Genomic DNA, 24,951 nt, shown 5'->3' on the forward strand with positions numbered 1-24,951 from the left:
CACAAGGCAGAAACATTGTCACCACTAAATCCCATGACAGTGGATTTCATGTCCAATGGATGCATGAGTGAATGAACAAATAAATGAACAAAAGGAAGAAATTTAGTGCTCTTTTGGTAGAGATTCAGGAAAAAGTACTCCTTTGCTGGTTTTCTCAGGGTTCTTGAAAAACTATTATTTATTGATGTGTTCTTGAGATTGATATTAGAGTTTTATGATTTTAAATATATAGTATAATTTGGGCCTTGCTACATTCATCTCGTGCTCCCTAAGATCTTTCTGAGAGGTTTTCTGTGGAAACTGGAAAAGAAAACCAATTATAGTGCTTTATCGGAGAAGCCTGGCCCAGCAAATGAGTAGGAAGAAACTTTGGCTGGGTAAGAGTGGCATTTAATATGTGGTTCAGCACTGATACAAAAGAGTACAAAAGGATTGAATGCAACATCAGTATTGGCTTTGGACTACCCTTTTAGTAAGGTTAACTTTGAATAAAAAAGAAATTGATATTGGGCTGATCGATAAATTTTTAAAACTGAGAACCTAAAATAAAATCCAATGATCCAGACACATTATATTTTTAAAAAATCAATGACTCTATTAAGAAACAAAAAAACAAAGTGAGTGAAGAGAGAAATTGATTCATTATTTTATATCTAGTGTCATGGAAATTTTATATTATTTTATTTTATTTTTTGGTACCGGGGATCGAACTCAGGTCCTTGTGCTTGCGCAGCAGGCGGCGAAACCACTGAGCTAAATCCCCGGCAGCAATTTTATTTTTGTATCAGCAAGATCTGGGATTTGATTCTAGTCATGACACTGGCTAGCCATGTATCTTTGGGTGTGTTGCTTCTGGAATCTAGACTTTCTTGTTGACATTTTAGAATGATCACTTGACAGGTATCTTATGAAAGACTTTTTAAAAGTGTAATGCACAATAAATATGTAAGGTATTATCCTGATTATCATTATTTCACTATTCCGATATGCAGATTCAGGCCTTCATTCTCTGGCTGTTTTCAGCTTTGGGGGCCTCACAACTACAATGACTACACAGAGATTCATAATAATCTAAAGAGTTTTAAATGACTTCTCTGGAAAGTTTTTCTTTGTGTATAATTGATTACTTATGTATAGGTGAGATTAACAACAACAATAAAAGTACTTTATATAGTACCATCTATGAGGCTTTGTGGTTTTTTGTTTTTGTTTTGTTTTGAATCAGGGCCATATAGTTCAAGCTGGCCTTAAACTTGCTAAGTAGCCCAGTCTGCCCATGAACTCACCATCCTCCTTCCTCAGCCTCCCAAGTGCTGAGATTACAGGCTTGTACCATCATGCTTCATGCTTTGTGTGAGTCTTATAAATTTGCAAGCATCTTCTAAGGTCTGAGAGTGAAATTTTCTTTGGATGTATCAAGAGGAGAGCGGACCAAGGCTTGCAGTTAAGTGCTTACAATGATACCTCCACAACCATTTTGTTCTTGACAGTTTTTTCAATTCCCTTTTTCAAAGCCATATTACTGATATATTTTAATACTATTAGAATTTCTTAAGATTAATTTAGTAGTGTTATTAAGTTTTGTTCTTAAAATAAAAGGCAGAAAAATGAACCTGAGCTGTATCATTGCATTCATTTAAATGAGTTCCATTTTCAGCTCTTAGAGGGATATTTTTAAGTATTCTGGAGAAAAGTAATTTTTAAAAATATTTAAAGCAGATTGTTTTGTTTTAGAAATATCAGAGATGTAACATGTGAATCATATTTGGGTTTTACAGCAGGATATTGAACTTCACAGTGAAAGTGATTCCATAGTTGTTTTAAATTCCAAAGAGAGGTTTATAAAACCAGCAGACAGAAACTGAAACTCACTTGGAGAGGTAAATGATACAAGAATGGAAACACTGACTAAATAACTTTTAGGCTATATTTTCTTGATAGTGGTTTATCCTTTGAAGACAGATAGATCATTAAATTTAAAATTGTGTTTAAAAATCTCTATCAACTCTGTTTCCTGATGGCCATCACTAGAGCACCTTCCACTGCCCCTGCCCTTTCATCGTGCCTTCCTGCCTTGGGCAGCCAACTGTAGACTGAAGCCTCTAAAAACTGCCCCTGAGCCCCAAGACAGCAGACCAGTGAGGACCTCAGCTGCGTGGAATTGGGGCTGCTGCCCCACCCTGCCCCCACCCCGCCTCTGAGCAAGGACTAAAAACTGAAATCCTTCACACTAAAATCAGGAACAAGAGAAGGATGTCCACTGTCACCACTCCTGTTCAGTATAGTTTTGGAAACATTAGCCACAGCAATTAGACAAGAGAAAGAAATAAAAGGAATAAAGATAGGAAATGAAGAAGTCAAATTGTCATTATTTGCTGACGATATGATACTCTACATAGAAGACCCCCCAAAATTGCCAAAAGACTTCTAGATTTAATTGACAGATTCAGTGGAGTAGCTTGATACAAAGTCAACACTCAAAAATCAATAGCCTTCTCATACACAAATAACAAAATCACTGAAAGAGAAATTACGGGAACAATCCCTTTCACAATAGCATCCAAAAAAGTGAAATATCTAGGAATCGATCTAATGAAGGAAGCAAAAGACCTCTGCATTGAGAACTACAGCACTCTGAAAAAAAGAGATAGAAAAGGATATAAGAAAATGGAAAGACATCCCTTGTTCCTGGGTAGGAAGAACCAATATAGTGAAAATGGCCATACTTCCAAAACTGCTATATAGATTCCATGCAATCCCAATTGAAATCCCAACAGCATATTTCACGGAACTAGAGAAAACAATCAAAAAGTTCTTCTGGAATGAGAAAGACCTAGAATAACAAAAGCAATTCCAGGCAACAGAGACATGGCAGGGGGTATCACAATTCCCAACTTGAAACTATACTATAAAGCCACTGTGATAAAAACAGCATGGTACTGGCACAGAAATAGACCCAAGGACCAGTGGAACAGATTAGAAGATCCAGAAACAACTCCAGACATACTCAGCTAACTGATCTTTGACAAAGGAGCCAAACACCCTCACTGGAGGAAAGATGACCTCTTTGATAAATGATGCTAGAAAAACTGGATTTCAACTTGCCAAAGATTAAAGCTAAACCTATATATCTCACCATGAACTGAACTAAAATTGAAGTGGATTAAAGATCTTTATATTAAAACAGAAATCCTGAACTGGCTGGAACAGAGGTTAGGTAGAACTCTTGAAGATATTGGTGTAGAAAAACATTTTATGAACAAAACCTCAGTTGCCTGTGAACTACCACAAACAATCAAAAAGCTTTTGTACAGCAAGAGAAACCACCAAGAGTGTGAAGAGACAACCCACAATGTGAGAAAAAGTTTTCACAAGCTGTCCCTCAGACAAAAGTCTACTATATAGAATTTATGAAGAACTTAAAAAAATCAGACCTTCCAAATTTAAAGACCCAGTCAAAAAAATGGGCATCTGAAATGAACAGATATTTCTCAGACAAAGAAGTAGAAACAGTAAATAAGCATATGAAAAAAATGTTCAACATCACTAGTCATTTGAGAGATGCAGATGAAAACAATGCTGAGATTCCACCTCACCCCAAAAAGAATGGCTGCTATCAAGAAATCAGCCAAGGGGCCGGAGATTTAGCTCAGTGGTTCTGCTACCTGCCTTGCAAGCACAAGGTCCCGAGTTTGATCCCCAGTACCAAAACAAAAAAGCTGGTATAAGAAATCAGCCAATAATAAATGCTGGTGGGGCTGTGAGGAAAGAGGAACCCTGCTCCACTGCTGGTGGGAGTGTAGACTGGTGCAACCACTGTGGAAATCAGTATGGAGATACCTCAAAGAACTAGGACTGGAAGTCCCATTTAACCCAACTATTCCCCTGCTGGGTATCTTCCCCAAAGAATTAAAAGAATCATACCACAGTGATATATGTGCACCCATGTTCATAGCAGCACAGTTTGTAATAGCTAAAACTTGGAAGCAGCCCAATTGCCCATCAACTGGAGACTAGATCAAGAAAATGTGTTTTTTAAAATAAAATGGAGTACTACTCAGCCATAAAAAAATTCACAAATTAGAGACATTTATAGCTACTTGAGGAGATACTCTTTTTTAAAATTTTATTTTGTTGGTACATTTTAGGTATACAATATAATGACATTCATCATTGGAAATTTGTACCTTTATATAATCTCTCTTGGTTCTTATTTTTCCCCCTTCTCCTGCCCTCCCTTCAACCCCTCCATCCCTCCCGATTTACAAAGACTTTGTTTCCATTTTTTCATTTTCTCATATTCCATTCCCTTCTTTCCTTTCCCCTACACCTCCCACTTCCCATTCCTCTTTGCCCATTTCTTCCTGTTTCACATTATCTATTATACCTTTTAGTCCTTATTTACACTTTCAGTTTCTCACACCAGAGAAACTATTCGGTATTTACACATGAGTGTCCTATTTATTTCACTTAAGAGTATCGCTTCAATGTGCATCCATTTAGCTATAAATGTCTCTACTTTCTCTTTTTAATGGCTCAGTAGTACTCTATTTTATTAAAAAACTACATTTTCTTTATCCAGTCTCCAGTTGATGGGCATTTGGGCTGTTTCCAAGTTTTAGCTATTACAAACTGTGCTGCTGTGAACATGGGTGCGTATATATCACTGTGGTATGATTCTTTTAATTCTTTGGGGAAGATACCCAGTGGAGAAATAGCTCAGTCAAATGGGACTTCCAGGCCTAGTTCTTTGCAGTATATCCATAATGATTTCCACATTGATTGCACCAGTCTACACTCCCATCAGCAGTGGAGCAGTGTTCCTCTTTCCCCACAGCCCCACCAGCATTTGTTATTGGTTGATTTCTTGATAGCAGCCATTCTTTCTGGGGTGAGGTGGAACCTCAGCATTGGTTCCATTTGCAACTCTTGAGTGACCAGTGATGTTGAACATTTTTTCATGTATTTATTTGCTATTTCTACTTCTTTGTCTGTGAAATGTCTTCATTTCAGATGCCCATTTTTGGATTGGGTCTTTAAATTTGGGAGGTCTGATTTTTTTAGGTTCTTTATAGATTCGAAATAGTAGACCTTTGTCTGAGGGACAGCAGATGAAGATTTTTTCCAACATTGTGGGTTGTCTCTTCACCCTTTTGGTGGTTTCTCTTGCTGTGCAGAAGCTTTTTAGTAAGAAGAGATCCCGCTTGTTGATTGATTGTGCTAGTTCATGGGCACCTGAGGTTTTGTTCATAAAATGTTTTTCTACACCAATATCTTCAAGAGTTCTACCTAACCTCTGTTCCAGCTGGTTCAGCATCTCTGTTTTAATATTTAGATCTTTAATCTATTTAGATTTTGGTTTAATACATGGTGAAAGATATAGACCTAGTTTTAGTCTTTGATAAGTTGAAACCTAATTTTTCCAGCACCACTTATTAAAGAGGCTATCTTTCCTCCAGTGAGGTTGTTTGGCTCCTTTATTGCAGATCAGGTGGCTGAGTGTGTCTGGAATTGTATCTGCATCTTATAATCGGTTCCACTGGTCCTTGCATCTATTTCTGTGTCAGTACCATGCTGTTTTTATCACAGTGGTTTTGTAGTATACTTTCAAGTTGGGGGTTGTAATACCCACTGCCATGTCCCTGTTACCTAGAATTGCTTTTGCTATTCTAGGTGTCTTCTTGTTCCAAATGAATTTTTGACTTGTTTTCTCAAGGCCCATGAAGTATGGTGCTGGGATTTCAATTGGGATTGCATTGAATCTATATAGCAGTTTTGGAATTATGGCCATTTTCACTATATTGATCCTTCCCACCCAGGAGCAAGGGATGTCTTTCCATTTTCTGATATCTTCTTCAATCTCTCTTTTCAGAATGCTATAATTTTTGAGAGAAGAGGTCTTTGATTTCTTTTGTTAGGTTGATTCCTAGGTATTTCAGTTTTGTGGGTGCTATTGTGAAAGGAATTTTTTGCCCTATTTCTCGCTTAGTGAATCTGTTGTTCATGAAGAAGAAAGCTATTGATGTTTGTGTTGACCTTTTATCCAGCTACTTTACTGAATTTGGTTATTAAGTCTAGAAGACTTTTGGTGGAGTTCTTGATGTCTTCTATAAAGAGTATCATGTCATCTGCAAATAATGACAATTTGACTTCTTCATTTCCTATCTTTATTCCTTTTATTTCTTTCTCTTGTCTAATTGTCATGGCTAATGTTTCCAAAACTATATTGAACAGGAGTGGTGATAGTGGACATCTTTGTCTTGTTCCTGACTTTAGTGTGAAGGATTTCAGTTTTTGACCATTTAGTATGATATTGGTTGTTGGTTTTTCATAGATGGCTTTTATCAGATTGAGGTAGAGATGGTGTATTCCAATTTTTTGTAGGGTTTTTATCATAAAGGTGTGTTGGATTTTGTCAAGTGCTTTGTCTGCATCTATTGAGATGATCATATGGTTTTTGTCCTTGGCTCTATTAATAATAGTATATTACATTTATGAATTTGTGTATATTGAACCATCCCTGCATCCCACTTGGTCAGAGTGTATGATCTTCTTGATGATCATCTGCATTCTATTTGCCAGTATCTTGTTAAAGATTTTTGCATCTATGTTCATTAGTGAGATTGGCCTATAGTTCTCTTTTTCGGTTGGGTCTTTCTCTGCTTTGGGGATCAAGGTGATGCTTGCTTCCAGGAATGAATTTGGGAGTATTGGTTCCCTTTCAATTTCATTGAAGACTTTAAACCATAGTAGTTTAGAAACAGTAGTTCCTCTCTAAATGTGTTGTAGAATTCAGCAGTGAAGCCATCAGGACCCAGGCTTTTCTTGGTAAGTTTTTAATTATGTTTTCAATTTCATTGATTGATATTGGGTTGTTGAGAATTTTTAGGTCATCTTTGTTCTACTTTTTAAATTCATATGTATCTAGGAATCTGTCCATTTCTTCATGTTTTCCATCTTATTGGCATATAGGTTCTCTAAGTAGGTATTGATGATCTGGATTTCTGCTGGGTTCTTTGTAATTTCATCGTTTTCATTCCTAATTGCATGGATTTGGGCCCTTTCTTTCCTTTTTCTGATAAGTTTGACTAAGGATTTGTCAATTTTGTTTATTCTTTGGAAGAACTAACTCTTGGCTTCAATGATTTCCTGTATTGTTCTCTTAGTCTCCATTGCATTGATTTCTGCTCTGATCTTTATAATTTCCTCTCTTGTATGAGCTTTGGGTTTGTCCTGCTCTTCTTTTTCTAGAAGCTTGAGATTCAGCATCAGGTTGTTTAATTGGGCTCCCTCTGTTTTCCTAATATGAGTATTCACTGCTATGAATTTCCCTCTTAAGAGTGCTTTCATTGTCTCCCATAGATTCCAATATGTTGTATTGTCATTATCATTTAATTGTAGGAAATGTCTGATTTCTTCTTTAATTTCCTCTGTGACCCATTGGTCATTCAGAAGTGTGTTGTTCAATTTCCATGTGTTTATGAAATTTTTGTGGTTTCTTTTGCTACTCATCTCCAGTTTCATCTCACTATCGTCTGATAATATACAGGGTATAACTTCAATTCCTTTGCACTTACCTAAATATGTTCTATGAGTCAGTATGTGGTCTATTTTGGAGAACTACCCATGGGTAGCTGAAAAGAATGTGCATTCTGATTTTGTGGGGTAGAAGACTCTGTAAACATCTGTTAAGTTCATTTGTTCAAGAGTTTGATTGAGTTCCAGTATTTCGTTGCTTGTTTTTTGTCTAGTTCATCTATCTATTTGTTATGGTGCGATATTGAGGTCCCCCACTACTATTGTATTTGTGCTTTTGTGATTTTTCATGTCCGTTAATATTTGTTTTATATAGTTGGCCTCACTAGTGTTTGGTCCATAGATATTTGATTGTCATCTCTTCCTGCTGGATTGTTCCCTTTACAAGGATGTAGTGTCCTTCTTTGTCTCTCTTAATCAGTGTTGGTTTGAAATCCACTTGATCTGCAAACAGGATTGCTAGTCCTGCTTTTTTTTGGGTTCCTGTCACACGGAGTATTGCTTTCCACCCTTTAACTTTCAGTCTATGAGTTTCTTTTTGAATTAAGTATGTTTCTTGTATGCAGCATATTGTTGGATTTTGCTTCTTGACCCATTCTGCCAGTCTATTTCTTTTGATTGGTGAATTGAGACCATTAACGTTGATGGTTTTAACTGATATGTATTGACTTACATTGTCATGATTTTTTCTTTTTGTTGGATTCTCCCCCTTTGCATTTAATTTCTTGTCATGCCTGATGGATTTATTCTGCTGGGCTTCCTGAGGTTGTGATCCTCATTGTCTGTTCCTAGGATTTTGTCTAAAATTTTTTGGAGTGCTGGTTTGGTATTCATGAAGTTCCTAAGGTGCTCTTCATCATGAAAGTATCTTATTTCGCCATCAATTTTGAAAGATAGTTTTGCAGTGTACATCAGTCTGGGTTGGAGTCTTTTTTCCTTTAGGGCTTGCAATATGTTACTCCAACCTCTTCTTGCCTTGAGGGTTTGCATTGAGAAGTCTGCTGTGATTCTGATGGGCTTTCCTTTGTATGTGATTTATTTCTTTTCTCTAACTGCTTTTAGAACTTTGTTCTTTTGTGTTTCTGGAATCTTAATAATCATATGCCTATGTGTAGATTTTTTTTTTCATGAAGGCCAGTTGGAGTCCTATATGCCTCACTTATCTGTATGTCAAGTTCTTTTCCCCTGCTTGGAAGTTTTCTGCCATCACTTCTGTGAACAGTTGTTTTTTTTTTTGTCATCTGCACTCTCTCCTGTTTCTTCATTGACTCCAGTCAGTCTTATGTTATTCTTCTTTGCATCATCTAGCAGCTGCTGGATTGATTTCTCGTGGTCCCTTACAATTTTAAAGCAATTTTTGTTTTTCCGGTCACTAATTGTAATCTTATCTTCTATATCTGAAATTCTGTCCTCACATTGGCTCATTCTGCTGCTTAGACTTTCAGTGGAGTTTTTAATATCCTGGAAATCAGTTTGGATCTGTTTTATGGATTCCATTTGTTTCCTATGTTGGGATCCATCATGTTCCTCAGCTCCTCTCTAGATTTATTAATCATGTCTTGCACTGTGGGCACAATCTCTTCTGATATCTGAGAAATTATTTCTGATTTCATTTTTTCTAGATCCTCTTTTGTTGCTAGTTCAGGGAGTCCAGGTGGTTGAGTATCAGTTCCATCTCATTTCCCTTTAGGGTTGCTGTAGGTGATCTGGAAGTCTGGTTCTGAGGCTTGTTTACGTGTCTTCTCATTTCAATGGGGGGAGCGGGGTGGGGCTTTGCTGATGGCGACCTCTGTGCTGGAAGTGGTGGTAGGTTGGCCCAGAAGCTCCTACTCTGCACTGGGAGCTGCACTGGTTGGCCCAGAAGCCTCCTACTCTGCATTACTCTGCAGTGTGAGAAACTGAAAGTGTAAATAATATGTAAAAGGTATAATAGATAATGTGAAATAGGAAGAAAAGGGGCAAAGGAGAAGGGGAAATGAGAGGGGTAGGGGAAAGGAAAGAAGGGAATGGAATTAATATGGGAAAATGAAAAAATGGAAACAAAGTCTTTGTAAATAGGGAGGGATGGAGGGGTTGAAGGGAGGGCAGGGGAAGGGGGAAAAATAAGAACCAAAAGAGATTATGTAAAGGTGCAAATTTCCAATGATGAATGTCCTTATATTGTATACCTAAAATGTACCAAGAAAATCAATTTAAAAAAAAAGAAACTGGAAGGACATCCCTTTTTCCTGGGTAGGAAGAACCAATATAGTGAATATGGCCATGCTTCCAAAACTGCTATACAGATTCAATGCAATCCTGATTGAAATCCCAACAGCATATTTCACAAAACTAGAGAAAACAATCCAAAAGTTCATCTGGATCCAGAAGAGACCTAGAATACCAAAAGCAATTGTAGGCAACAGAGTCATGGCAGGAATATCACAATTCCCAACTTGAAACTACTACAAAGCCACTGTGATAAAAACAGCTTGGTACTGACAAATAGACCCAAAGATCAGTGGAATAGATTAGAAGATGCAGAAACAACTCCAGACATACTCAGCTACCTCATCTTTGACTAAGGAGCCAACTATCCTCACTGGAAGAAAGATAGCTTCTTTAATAAATGGAGCTGGAAAAACTGTATTTCAACTTGCCAAAGATTAGAACCAGACCCCTATCTTTCACCATGCACTAAACTAAAATTGAAGTGGATTAAAGATCGAAATATTAAAAAAGAAAACACTAAACTTGCTGGAAGACAAGTTAGGTAGAACTCTCGAAGACATTGGCATAGGAGAGGACTTTATGAACAAATTCTCCATAGCACGGGAACTAGCACAAAGAATCAACAACTGGGATCTCATCTTACTAAAAAGCTTCTGCACTGCAAAAGAAACCACCAACAGAGCTAAGAGACAACCTACAATGTGGGAAAAATTTTTACTAGCTGTTCTTCAGACAAAGATCTACTATCTAGAATATATAAAGAACTAAAAAAATCAGACTCCCCCCAAATATAAAGACCCAATTCCAAAATGGGCATCTGAAATGAAAAGACATTTCTCAGACAAAGGTGTAAAAGCAGCAAATAAATATATGAAAAAATGTTCAACATCACTGGTCATTCGAGAGCCATAGATGAAAAAAATGCTGAGATTCCACCTCACCCCAGAAAGAATGGCTGCTGTCATGAAATCAATAACAAATGCTGGCAGGAGTGTGGAGAGAAAGGAACCCTTCTCCATTGTTGGTGGGAATGCAGACTGGTGCAACCACTGTAAAAATCAGTATGGAGATACCACAAAGAACTAGTATTAGAGGTCCCATTTGACCCAGCTATTCCTCTGCTGGGTATCTTCCCAAAAGAATTAAAAGAATTACACCACAGCAATATATGTGCACCCATGTTTATAGCAGCACAGTTTGTAATAGCTAAAGCTTGGAAGCAGCCCAAATGCCCATCAGCTGGAGACTGGATAAAGAAGATGTGGGGTTTTTTTATAAAATGGAGTACTACTCAGCCATAAAGAATGAGAAACTAGAGACATTTATAGCTAAGTGGATGCACATTGAGGCAATACTCTTAAGTGAAATAAATAGGACAAACGTGTAAATACTGAATAGTTTCTCCGGTGTGAAAAACTAAAAGCATAAATAAGAATCAAAATGTACAATTGATATTGTGAAATAAGAAAATGTTTAAAGGAACAGGCAAAATGGGAGGGGAAGGGGAAAGGAAAGATGGGAAAAGAAAAAAATTATGAGAAATGGAAAAAATGGAAACAAAGTCTTTGTAAATAGGAAAGGTTGGAGGGGGTGAAGGGAGGAGAGGGGAATGGAGAAAAAATAAGAACCAAGATACATTATGTAAAGGTACAAGATCCCAATGAGGAATGTAACTGTATTGTATACCTAAAATGTACCAGTAAACTAAATGGAAAAAAAAATCTCTATCAGAATAACTCAAAATGCATGTTGAGTCAGTGATATGTATTTATTTCTCTCTCTAAATATGGTTTTGGAGTGACTTCCAAATCCAAAATAGTAAATTTGCTTAATATTTTTAAGTGCATATTTCCTAGACAATGCACTTTAGTAAACAATTAAAAATAAGTTTTCATTACTTAATTCAATTAAATCCTCCTAAAGGTTGAGGAAAGTTGGCCTTTTGGAATGGAGGTTCAGCCCAAGGCTGACTAGGGAAGGTAAGGAGAGGATCAAAGAAACATTATTCCATCCATGTATGGCTTTGCATTTGCTCTTCTCCTCCTGGAATGCATTTCCCATCCTGAGCGATCTGGTAAAGTCATACTAATTTTTTCAACATCCATTTCCAGCATCCTGTTCTCTGTGATATCTTTACTAGCATCTCCAGGTAGAGAGTTGCTTCTTTCCCCTACTGTCTTATGTGTGCCCCTCCCATTGCATGTAGCACATCATAAATACATTGTTTCTGTCACTTTTGCATCTCCAGTGCCTACTTTAGTGCTTGACATTTTGTTGGAGCTTAGTAAGTGTTTCCGAATGACCAAATAAAATGGTGCATGAGAGTTCCTGATCACTACATGACGTAGATACTGCTGATAGAGATGTGCTTCCTGGCCTCATCCTTCTTGGGGCGAGGCAGGAGTGGTGGGACAGAAGCCACCCAGAAGATGAGTAGATGGCTGGCCGACTACTGAATATGTATTCGCTGGGTCCCTGGCCCTGTGCCCAGTTCTGTGGAGAAACCACAGAGGGGGTAAGGTACACTCTATTTGTTTTGGGAGGTTTACCAGTGAACTTACATATGTAAATCACTTCAAAGGAGATTGAAATCTCAGTTTAAGACTTGACTCTATATAAAGAAGCCAGAGAAGCTGGAGAGCCATGTGAGTTGAAGGAGTTGGGGAAGGCTTCCTCAGGGAACCGCAAGTTAATTTGGGCTCATCAGTATTGACTGAAGGAAGGGCTGAGGAGATGGAGAACCATGGTCTAGGTAGGATTTAAATAGCAGACTGTGTGGGAATTGGCTTGTGGAGCTCGGTTTACTCTGTGGACCAGAGACTCTTTGGATATCCACAGGCAGGCTTGAGGGATGCTTTGAACCCCTGGAATTATTTGCAAAATGTTGTATGTAGTATATGGGGAGTTTTCCAGAGAGAAGTGGCTCAGCTTTAAAAGACGTAGATGTCAAGGACCCGAGTTTGATCCCTGGTACCAAAAAAAAAAAAAGGATGTATAAAATTTTTAAAGAATGTTAAATTTTGTAATTTTGATTAAGAACAGGCAGCAATATGGTTATTTGTGTTTTCATAAGGTCTTGAAGAAATAAAAGGAAAAAAGGAAGAATTAAGAGACAAGCAAAGAAAGGAAGGGGAAGAAAGAGAAGGGAAATTAAAGCTGATGCTTGAAAGATCAAAATAATGTAGGTATAAATACTTATTAAGTGACATTTCCCTGAAAGTGAGTCATAGAATGAATTATCTTTAGCTGATTATCATGCAATCGTTCAAGCAGTGGAGGCTACGGTTTTGGGGCCAACACTACCTATTTAAGAACTAAAGTGAATGAAAATGTGTCTCTTTATTGGCTAAATGAAAATGTACTAAATTAAAAGCAGAGAATTCTGTAGATTTGGCTGAGATTTTTAAAAATTTGTAACTCTATTTTAATTAGCTAAAATCACTTTTAAGGGTTATTCTAGTGCCGGGGATTTAGCTCAGTGGTTTCTCCACCTGCTGCGCAAGCTCAAGGACCTGAGTTCAATCCCCAATACCAAAAAAAAAAAAAAAAAAAAAGGATTATTCTATTTAGAATTCAAGAATTTGAGTTTACGAATTTACTTCAATGAAAAATATGTATTTCATCATACAAATAGTATGTAATGAATTTGACTTGGTTATTTGCCATAGACGCATTTTTGAAAATATTGAATACTTATTTTATATAGAAGACATTCACATTACAGTCTTTTGGCCACTGTCAGCTGGACATTAACATAGTACCATATCAGAGATAGGGATGATGGATTGATTTCTACTCCTGGTTTAGTGAACATTTCTGTCACAAATATGCTTGATGTGATAGCACTATGATGTCACAGTTGTGAATTAATGGGGAAGGAAAGAGACACATGAAAAACATGTCTGGTCATTTGTTGTTTTGCATTTTTGAAAACAGTTTGCAATGAAAAATATTTTATACTATTGGTTTATGGAATTGATAAGGACTCCCAAATGGAGGAGCAAGAGATGTGTAAGTTCATGCAAAGAAATAATATAAGGAGGGATTTTTATGTACTTTTTCTTTAGGAGAATAATTAATTAGATATTAAAGAAGATAGTAATATTGAGAGAGGGAATGATGTCTAAACCTTAATTATATTTCAAGTATTGTTAAGTCATATTACTACCCAGAATTCAGTTTAGAGGACTTGAGAAATTGATGATGCTGGAAACTGTTCATTTAGATTTATAAACCTAAAAATACATAACTAATGTGAGTTTAATAATGATGAATTTTAATAGCTTTAAAATTAAATATTAAGAATATATGTAAATGTTCAGATTGTACAGATTTGTAGATATAATGTTAGACTGTTCAAACTATTAAAGTTTCCTCATATTATGTTATTTGATTGTTATACAATGTGGACATACATTGAAGCATCATGTTGACCCCTGTAAATAGGTATACTTATTATGTTTCAATTGAAAATAAAATAAACATTAAAAAAAATTCAACATAAAGGGCCACCTTGGTGGTCTAATCCCATTTATCAAACCTGGAAATTTTGAATATATATTTTGTATATGTAAGAATCAATACATATGTATTATAATGTGGTATATGGTAAATAATATTATGTTATTGTATATTATATACTTTTAAAATCGTTTTTATCTTTTCTTTTTTTGGCTCAATTTTCTTTATTTTAATTTTAATTTTTATTATGTACTACGTGTTTGTAGTACATAATGATTGCATTCATCATAGGGAGTTGGAACATGTACATAACACATCTCAATTCTGTGTGCCCTTCCTCCATCTCTTAGTGCCCTTGAGTTCATAATATTTTATATTTTTTATGAAGTCACATACATAGCAGATAAATTTATGTAGGCATTTTATTTATTTTTTTATTTATATATTTATTGGTACATTTTAGGTATACAATACATTTACATTTATCATTGGGTGTTTGTACCTGAAGATGATGTATCTTAGTTCTTATTTTTTCTCCCATTACCTGTGCACCCTTCATCCCCTCCACCCTTCCCTATTTACACAGACTTTGATTCCATTTTTTTTTCTTCCTCATAATTTTTCCTTTCCCTTCTTCCCTTTCCCCTTCCCCTCATGCCACCTCCAAACCCTTGGACCGTTTCCTATTTCAAATTATCAATTATTCATTTTAATCATTTTCATCCTTATTTACACTTTCAGTTTCTCACACTAGAGATACTATTCGGTATTTATACATGTGTGTCCTATTTATTTCACTTAAGAGTATGGCCTCAATATGCATCCATTTAGCTATAAATGTCTCTAGTTTCTCATTCTTTATGGCAGAGTAGTACTCCATTTTATAAAAAAACCCACATCTTCTTTATCCAGTTTCCAGTTGATGGGCACTTGAGCCGTTTCCAAGCTTTAGCTATTACAAACTGTGCCGCTATAAACATAGGTGCACATATATCGCTGTGGTATGATTCTTTTAATTCTTTGGGGAAGATTCTCAGTAGAGGAATAGCTGGGCCAAATGGGACCTGTAGTCCTAGTTCTTTGAGGTATCTCCGTACTGATTTCCACAGTGGTTGCACCAATCTACATTCCCACCAACAATGGAGAAGCGTTCCTTTCTCTCCAGAGCCCTGCCAGCATTTGTTATTGGTTGATTTCTTGATAGCAGCCATTCTTTGTGGGGTGAGGTGGAATCTCATTGTTGTTTTCATTTGCATCTCTCGAATGACCAGTGATGTTGAACATTTTTTCTTGTATTTATTTGCTATTTCCACTTCTTTGTCTGAGAAATGTCTGTTCATTTCGGATGCCCATTTTTGAATTGGGTCTTTGAATTTTGGGGGTCTGATTTTTTTCAGTTCTTTATATATTCTCAATAGTAGACCTTTGTCTGAGGTACAGCTGCTAAAAATTTCTTCCCACATTGTAGGTTGTCTCTTAGCTCTGTTGGTAGTTTCTCTTGCAGTGCAGAAGCTTTTTAACATGATGAGATCCCAGTTGTTGATTCTTTGTGCTAGCTCACATGCTACTGAAGATTTGTTCATAAAGTCTTTTCCTATCCCAATGTCATCAAGAGTTCTACCTAACTTATCTTCCAGAAAGTTTAGTGTTTCTGTCTTAATATTTAGATCTTTAATCCACTTCAATCTTAGTTTAGTGCATGGTGATAGGTGTGGGTCTAGTTTTAATCTTTGGCAAGTTGAAATCCAGTTTTTCCAACACCATTTATTAAATAGGCTATCTTTCCTCCAATGAGGGTGGTTGGCTCCTTTGTCAAAGATGAGGTGGGTGAGTATGTCTGGAGTTGTTTCTGCATCTTCTAATCTATTCCACTGATCTTTGGGTCTGTTTCTTTGCCAGTACCATCCTGTTTTTATCACAGTAGCTTTGTAGTATAGTTTCAAGTTGGGGATTGTGATACCCCCAGCCATGTCTCTGTTGCCTAGAATTGCTTTTGCTATTCTAGGTTTCTTCTGTTTCCAAATGAATTGTTGGATTGTTTTCTCTAGTTCTGTGAAGTATATTGTTGGAATTTCAATTGGCATTGCATTAAATCTATATAGTAGTTTTGGAAGTATGGCCATTTTCACTATACTGGTTCTTCCTACCCAAGAATAAGGGATATCTTTCCATTTTCTTATATCCTCTTCGATCTCCTTCTTCAGAATGCTGTAGTTTTCAGTGTAGAGGTCTTTTGCTTCCTTTCTTAAGTTGATTCCTAGATATTTCATTTTTTAAATGCTATTGTAAAAGGAATTATTTCCCGAGTTTCTCTCTCAATGGGTCTGCTATTTGTGTATAAGAAGGCTGTTGTTTTTTGAGTGTTGACCTTGTATCCAGCTACTCTACTGAATCTGTCAATTAGGTCTAGAAGACTTTTGACTGGGGTTTTTGGATCTTCTATGTAAAGTATCATATCATCAGCAAATAATGACAGTTTCACTTCTTCCTTTTCTATCTTTATTCCTTTTATTTCTTTCTCTTTTTTAATTGCTATGGCTAATGTTTCCAGAACAATATTGAACAAGAGTGGTGATAGTGGGCATCCTTGTCTTGTTCCTGATTTTAGCATGAAAGTTTTCAGTTTTTGACCATTTAGTATGTTGTTGGCTGTTGGTTTTTCATAGATAGACTTAATCAGATAGAGATAGAGACCTTCTATTCCAATTTTCTGTAGGGTTTTTATCATGAATGGGTGTTGAATTTTGTTGAATGTTTTTTCTGCATCTATTGAGGTGATCATATGTTTTTTGTCCTTGATTCTGTTAATATAGTGTATTACATTGATTGATTTATGTATGTTGAACCATCCTTGCATCCCTGGGATAGATCCGACTTGGTCAGGGTGTATGATCTTCTTGATGACACTTTGTATTCTGTTTGGCAGTATCTTGTTGAGGATTTTTGCATCTACGTTCATTAGGGAGATTGGTCTGTAGTTCTCTTTTTGGGTTGGGTCTTTCCCTGGTTTGGGGATCAAAGTAACACTTGCTCCCAGGAATGAATTTGGAGGTATTGCTTCCCTTTCAATTTCCTTGATGAGTTTAAAGTGTAATGGTGATAGTTCTTCTTTAAATGTCTTGTAGAATTCAGCAGTGAAGCCATCAGGACCTGGGCTTTTCTTTGTTGGTAAGTTTTTTATTACATTTTCAATTTCACTCATTGTTATTGGGGTGTTTAGAATTTCTGTATCTTCTTCATTTAATTTTGGCAATTTGTATGTATCTAGGAATCTGTCCATTTCTTGTTTTCCATTTTATTAGAGTATAGGTTCTCAAAGTAGGTAATGATGATCCTCTAGATTTCTGCTGGATCTGTTGTGGCTTCACCTTTTTCGTTCTTAATTGCAAGGATTTGAGCCTTTTCTTTCCTTTTTTTGATAAGGTTGGCTAAAGTTTTATCTATTTTATTTATTCTTTCAAAAAACCAACTCTTTGATTCATTGATTTTTTTGGTATCATTCTCTTAGTCTCCATTGTATTAATTTCTACTCGGATTTTATAATTTCCTTTCTTGTATGAGCTTTGGGTTTGTTATGCTTTTCTTTTTCTAGGAGCTTGAGGTTCTGCATTAGGTTATTTAACTGAGTTCTCTCAGTTGTCCTAATATGGGCATTCACTGCTATGAATTTCCCACATAGAACTGCTTTCATTGTGTCCCACAGATTCCTGTATGTTGTACTGGCGTTATCATTTACATGTAGAAACTGTTTAATTTCTTCTTTAATTTCCTCTGTCACCCATTGACTGTTCAGGAGGGTGTTGTTCAATTTCCATGTGTTTGTGGGAGTTTTGCGGTTTCTTATGTTATTGATCTCCAATTGTATTGGACTATGGTCTGATAATATACAGAGGATAACTTCAATTCTTTTACATTTACTTAGATATGTCTTATGAGCTAACATGTGATCTATTTTGGAGAATGACCTGTGTGCAGCTGAAAAGAATGTGTATTCTGATTTTGTGGGGTGGAACACTCTGTAAACATCTATTAAGTCCATTTGTTCAATAGCTTCATTCAGTTCTAGAATTTCATTGTTAATTTTTTTTCTAGTTGATCTGTCTATTTGTGATAGAGGTGTGTTGAGGTCACCCACTACAATTGTATTAGTGCTTATTTGGTTTTTCATGTCCATTAATATTTCTTTTGTATAGTTGGGGGCATTCGTATTTGGTGCATATATATTTAGGATTGTCATCTCTTCCTCTTGGATTGTTCCCTTCACAAGTATGTAGTGACCATCTTTGTCTCTTTTAATTAGTTTTGGTTTGAAATCTACTTTGTCTGCAAATAAGATTGCTATGCCTGCTTTTTTCTGGGTTCCTGTCATGTGGAGAACTGTTTTCCATCCTTTTATTTTCAGTCTGTGGATTTCCTTTTGAGTTAGATGTGTTTCTTGTATACAGCATATTGCTGGGTTTTGCTTCTTAGTCCATTCTATCAGGGTATTTCTTTTGATTGGTGAATTGAGGCCATTAACATTGATAGTTATAATTGAGAGATATTGACTCATCCTTATCATGATGTTTTACTGTTTTGGGCTCTTTTATTTCTTATTTTCCCCCCTTTCGCTTTAGGGTCTTACCTTGCGTGGTGCCTTCTCTCTGTTGGGCCTCATGGAGTTGTGATCTTCATTGTCTTTTTCTAGGATATTGCTTAAAATTGTTTGGAGTGCTGGTTTGGTGTTCATGAAATTTCTCAGGTGTTCTTTGTCATGAAAGTATCTAATTTCCCCATCGATTTTGAAAGATAATTTTGCCAGATACAACAGTCTAGGTTGGAAGTTATTTTCTTTTAGGGCTTGAAATACTTCACTCCAGGCTCTCCTTGATTTGAGGGTTGGGGTTGAGAAATCTGCTGTGATTCTGATAGGCTTTCCTTTGTAGGTGACTTGTTTCTTTTCTCTAACTGCCTGTAGAATTTTGTTCTTCTGTTGGGTTTCTGGGATCTTGACTATTATATGTCTAGATGTAGATTGTTTTTGGTCATGGCTAGTTGGAGTTCTATATGCCTCACTTATCTGTACGTCCAATTCTCTACCTCTGTCTGGGAAGTTTTCTACTATTACTTCTGTGAACAGTTTTTTTTAAGTCAATTGTACTTTCTCCTGTTTTTTCATGGACTCCTATGGATCTTATGTTATTCTTCTTTGCATCATCTAGCAGCTGTTGAATTGATTTCTCACGGTCCCTTACTATCTTTAAGAAATCTCTGTTTTCATGGTCCTTAACCACGATCTTGTCGTCTATATCTGATATTCTGTCTTCAGATTCTCTTAGTCTGCTCTGCATGCTTTCAATGGAGTTTTTAATCTCCTGAATATCTGTTTGAATCTGTTTCATGGATTTTATTTCTTTCTTATGTTGGGCGATCATGGTTTCCATTTCTTTCTTATGCTAGGCATTCATGACTTCCAGTATGTTTCTGATCTCATCTATTTTCTTATCTGTTTCTGCTCTAGAGCCTCTAATCATGTCTTTCACTCTGCTCACCATGTCTGTATTTATCTGGGAGATTATTTCTGTTTTGAAATTTTCTAGAGCCTCATGCATCTGCTTTGTTACTTCCTGTGCTATCAGTTCAGGGTGTTCAAGTGGTTGCGTGTCAGACTTTTCCACCTCATTTCCTCCAGAATTTCCATTTTGTGGTGTGGAAGTGTACGTTTGTGCCTTGCTTAAGTGTCTTCTCATTTTTGTTTTTGGTACTGTCCTTGGTTTAATTCCTGGGTTGATATTTCAAAATTGCTTAATGTAGGTATCTTTGTTGCTTGTGTTTAAAACCCTTGTGGAATGATTGCTTTTCAGAGGTGTCTTCCAAATATAGCTTGTGTTTGGGTTTTGAGACTCTAATGACTCTGAGGCTATTTTATTTTCCTTATACCAGGAAGGAAAACTAATTAGATCAATCACAACATGTTAGCCCAAATGACACAGTCAGCAATACCATAGCATCAAGTGCAGCTTAGAAAATGACAATTTGTGGTAGTTATTAATCTATCACTTTTAACTATGTGAGTTAAATTAAAACCAAGGACCAACCCAACGTAAGTTTATAATGAATAAGCTCTTCAATATAGCATCTTTCCCCTTCAGGGTGGGGAGCTAAAAGGAGTTGGGGAGGGAGGGACAGGTAGAAAGATCGGGAAAGTTAAGCGGTGAGGCCAGAAGACACAGGAAGATATCACAAACTCTAAGAAGTTGTTAAAGGCAAGAGAAAATGGCAGAATGAAAGAACAAAGATGTGAATAGAATCGCCTAACAGCAACAGGGAGGCTAGATACCAAATTTACTTTCCTTTAAACCTAATGATAATCAAGAGAAGGAAAAAGAGAAGAAAAGAACAGTAAGGGAGAAATCCGAATTCAGTGCAAAAAGGAACAAATGGGGAGATGAGGGGCAATGTGGGACGGCGAGAGCGCGAGTGTGAGAGAGAAAGAAAAGAAAAAAGAAAGAAAAGTAAAAATTTGAAGAGTAGAAAAAAGTAAAAATTAAGAAGAGAAAAAAATGTTTTTTTCTTTTTTGCAAATAGCAAAAAATAAAAATTATGGGCCTCCTTCAGGGTATGTCTCTACTGTCACAGTAGGCAACATAGGAATCCCTGTGCATACACAAGTCAATGAGTCTCAGCAAGCCAGCAGCAGACCTAGTACAGTGGTCTGATGTGCCTTTATTGTAGAGGTTCTCTTTACTTTTCTGCTGAGCTTCAGTTTTCATCGAGGAGCCTGAGAAGCCCTCTTTCTGTTACTAACTTCTGCTCTATCTTGTGGCGCTCAGGGCAAGGGTCTTTGTAATCCCCTGTGCCTCTGTAGTGTGGGACCAGGTAGCAGAAAAGCCAGAAGGCCAGGGGCGCATGGGGAGGGGGCCGGGAGGACTGGGCCTTGGAGGCTCCCGTGCGGCTAAGCGGACCTCACCATGGTGTGGGCGGGGCCCGCGAAGGCTGAGGAGCTTCAAGCTGCTTGTCTCACCTGGCTGGTTGCAGCTGGGAGAGCGTCGGATGGGGTACGTAGGCATTTTAGATGATTGAAATGCGAGCTGGGAAATGTAGTATCTTCAGAACTTGCCAATTGCTAGGGGAACAGATTGGAATGAGAAAGTATGCTGGCCTCATGTGCCATTATGGGAGCTTAGGGCTGAAGGCTGGAGGTTGGCTGTTTTAGTTATATTCTCATTGCTGAGACACAATACCTGACACCTACAACTCCAGGAAGGTAAGATTTATTTTGGCCCACAGTCTTTAGAGGTTTCAGTCCATAGTTGGCTGGATCCCAGGCAAGATGTCATGGGAGAGGAGCATGGCAGAGGAGGCTTGCTTATGGCATGGCAGTAGAGCAGAGAGAGGGATTGAGGGAGGAGGGATGGAGATAGACCCTTCCAGGTCATGCCCACAATGACCTGCCTCTTCGAGCAGACCCTACCAGACTCCCAACAGAAAGTCAGCTACTCTAATCCCCCCATCCAGTCACTCTGCAAATACATGATGATGAGGGGGCCATTTTAGATCCAAGTCATAACATTTGGAAACATCATTTAAAATCCCGTCTACTAGCTCTTTTAAAATATAGATAACCATTCATGGTCATCTTACTGTGCTATAGAACATTACAAATTATTTTTCCTTCAACTGCCTCCCTGTATCCATTAACCACTCTCCCCTTTGTCCCTTCCCATCCTTTGGTTACTACTATTCTATACTACACTTCCATGAGATCAACTTTTTGTCTTCTGCATATAAGTGAGAACACATGGCATTTGTCTTTTTATGCCTGACTTACTTAATGTCCTCCAGTTCCATCCATGTTGAGCAAATGACCACATTTTATTCTTTTTCAAGGTGGAGCAGTATTCTGTTGAGTATTTCCTTTATCTATTTATCTATCAGTGAACACCTTAGTTGAACCCATGTCTTGGCTATCATGAACAGTGCTGCAATAAACATGTGAATTCAGATGTGTCTTTGACTTACTAATTTTATTTCCTTTTGGTAGATACCCAGTAGTAGAATTGCTGGATCATAGGGTAACTCTGTTTTTAATTTTTAAAGGACCTTTCATTGTTTTCCATATGGCTGTACCAGTTTACATTCCCATCAGTTATGTAGGAAGCTCCTCCTTCCACACATCCTTGCCAACATTTGCTACTTTTTTTTTTGTCTTTCTGATAGTAGCCATTTTAATTAGGGTGAGATTATTTGCAGTTTGTTGTGATTTTTGCTTTGCATTTCCATAATAATTAGGGTTGTTGAACATTTTTACATTTACTTATGGGTCATTTGTATATCTTCTCTTGAGAAATGTCTATTCGGGTAATTTGTCATTTTAAAAATATAATGATGATGCTGACAATGATGATTATTTGTGTTGTTTCAGTTCCTTATGTATTCTGGATGTTATTCCCTTGTCAGGTGGATAATTTACTTATATTTTCTCCATTTTATGGATTGTCTCTTCATTCTGTTGATTGTTTCCTTTGCTGTGCAGAAGCTTTTTAGTTTGATGTAATCTTACTTGTTAATTTTTGCTTTTGTTTTTTGTACTTATGAGGTCATATACAAAAAATTTTGGCCAGACCAATGTCCTAGAAGTTTTATTTTAATAGCTTTATACTTTTTGTTTGTCTGGGGGTTTTTTTGTTTGTTTTATTTTGGTACCGGGGATCTAACTTGGGACCTTGCACTTGTGAGTCAGGTGGCAGAACCACTAAGCTAAATCCCCAGCCCTATACTTTTGGATATTACACTTACATCTTCAATCTATTTTCAGTTGATTTTTTAATGTGGTGAGAGATAGGGTTCTGGTTTTATTTTTCTGTAAATGAATATCCAGTGTTTCTAGTACCATTTATTAAAGAGACTTTTCTTTCTGCAATACATGTTCTTTGCTGCCTTCTTTGAAAGTCGTTTGACTATCAATTATGTATTTATTATGGGTTCTCTAATCTGTTCCATTGGTCTGAGTCTGTTTTTATGTCATTACCATGCTATTTTGGTTACTATAGCTTTGTAAATGTTTTGAAGGCAAGTACTATAATGTCTCCAGCTCTGTTCTTTTTGTTCAATATTTTTTTGGCTATTTGGGATCTTTTTTAGTTCTATAAAAATTTTAGGAGTGATATTTTTATTTATGTGAAGAATATCTTTGGTACTTTTATAGGAATTTCATTGAATCTGTAGATTACTTCAGATAATATGAACATTCTTGTGATATTGAGTTCTTTTAATCATGAACATGGATTTTTTTTCATTTTTTGTATATGCTTCAAATTCTTTTGTCAGTGTTTTATAATTTTTATTTTTAGAGGTAATTTATTCCTTGGTTAAACTTATCCTTAGTATTTTATTTTATTTTTAGTAGTTTTTGTGATTGTTTTATGTCTTTTTCAGCAGTATTTTAAAACTTATTTTTATTAGTACATGTTACAGTACATAATGATTACATTTATCTAGTGGAGTTTGCACATGTATATAACACATCTTAATTCTTTTTTGTTCTTTTCTCCTCCCAGCCCTCCCTAATTTTCCCAACTCTTGTTCCTTTTCCCATATGAAAAAACTCTATTTCCATTTTTTTGATTCTCTCTTTTTAATCCCTTTCTTCCGTGCCTCCATCTCTCGTTCCTCTTCCCATTTGAAAAAGGTTTTCCTACTTCCTATTATTGATCTTTTATTTTGTTCTTTATTTATATTTTGGATTTCTCATATAAGAGAAATCACATGATATTTAAACTTGTATGTCTGATTTATTTCACTTAACATTATGGTCTTGAGGTTCTCAGCAGTATTTTTATTGATGTACAGTTTTTGCATGTTGATTTTGTGTCCTGCAACCTTATTGAATATTAGTTCTAACAGTCTCTCTCTCTCTCTTTCTTTTCTTTCTTTCTTTCCTTCTTTCTTTCTTTCATGTGAAACCTTTAGGTTTTTCTCTGTAAAATAATGTATGCAAACAGGAATAATTTGCCTTCCTCCTTTCCTCTTTAAATGCCCCTAATTTTTGAAGCAAAAAAATGCTAACAAGGAAATAAAAGATCTTTTATATGTATACAATGCAAATGAAAGAGCAAAGTAAACTCAAATACAGCTAGAATGCCATAGGAAAGCAGGGGCACTAATGGTATGTTGTTTGCTTTTTTGCTATTCATGTTGGTGGAGGACATATTTAAAAGGTGTTGCTTGGAAGCTGAAAATTACTGGGTACAGTAGTTTTTCTTTTCTCTCTTAAAATAGACCTTCCTTTCTTTCTCTTTAAATTAGTGCATGCTATCTGACATGATCAACTGACATTCTAGATTACAAATCTTTTGCCACAACTGGCTTTTGGTGAAAGGGACATCAGAAGTGGATTGAAAAGCAAGTCCAGCTCTGCTGCAATCATGAGGGTGGATGGCTGAGTAGAACAAAACCAAAATTAGAAGCCTTGCTACTCACCAGAACGTTCCTGTGATATCCAGTTCTATCTGTAGGACTCCTTAGTTCAGACAATGTTAACTTTTTGTTCTGGAGCTGAATATGTGACTTGAGTTGAAATTGACCCAGGCTCCAGAATTTGGATATTGTCCACAATTGATCAGAAGACTCTTAGAGCTCTTAAATAGACTTTGACCTTTCAGTGTTCTTTGGGTTAAACCTCCCAGGGTTACTCATGTCCAAAGTTTGCTTTTCTGTCCATTCGAAAGAATAAATTAAAATCTTGGGCATGAACCAAATTTA

At 36.5% G+C, this 24,951-nt stretch overlaps 1 protein-coding gene across 3 annotated transcripts in view; it reads left to right on the plus strand.

Annotated features, from left to right (window-relative positions):
* The window catches only part of Rgl1 (ral guanine nucleotide dissociation stimulator like 1), a 306,410-nt gene that overhangs the window by 66,910 nt on the left and 214,549 nt on the right, over positions 1–24,951 (plus strand). Inside the window, exon 2 of one of the 3 annotated variants that reach the window (XM_087194427.1) lies at positions 12,821–12,928. The exons of the other annotated variants lie outside the window; for them this stretch is intronic. The gene's annotated coding sequence lies outside the window, so the exon portion shown is untranslated. The remainder of the gene's footprint in view (positions 1–12,820; positions 12,929–24,951) is intronic. 3 annotated transcript variants of the gene reach the window in all.

This window comes from Heterocephalus glaber, unplaced genomic scaffold (assembly GCF_053883595.1).
Source record: "Heterocephalus glaber isolate CG9 unplaced genomic scaffold, H.glaber_assembly_v1.0 deba00001600, whole genome shotgun sequence".
Lineage (NCBI taxonomy): Eukaryota > Metazoa > Chordata > Mammalia > Rodentia > Bathyergidae > Heterocephalus > Heterocephalus glaber.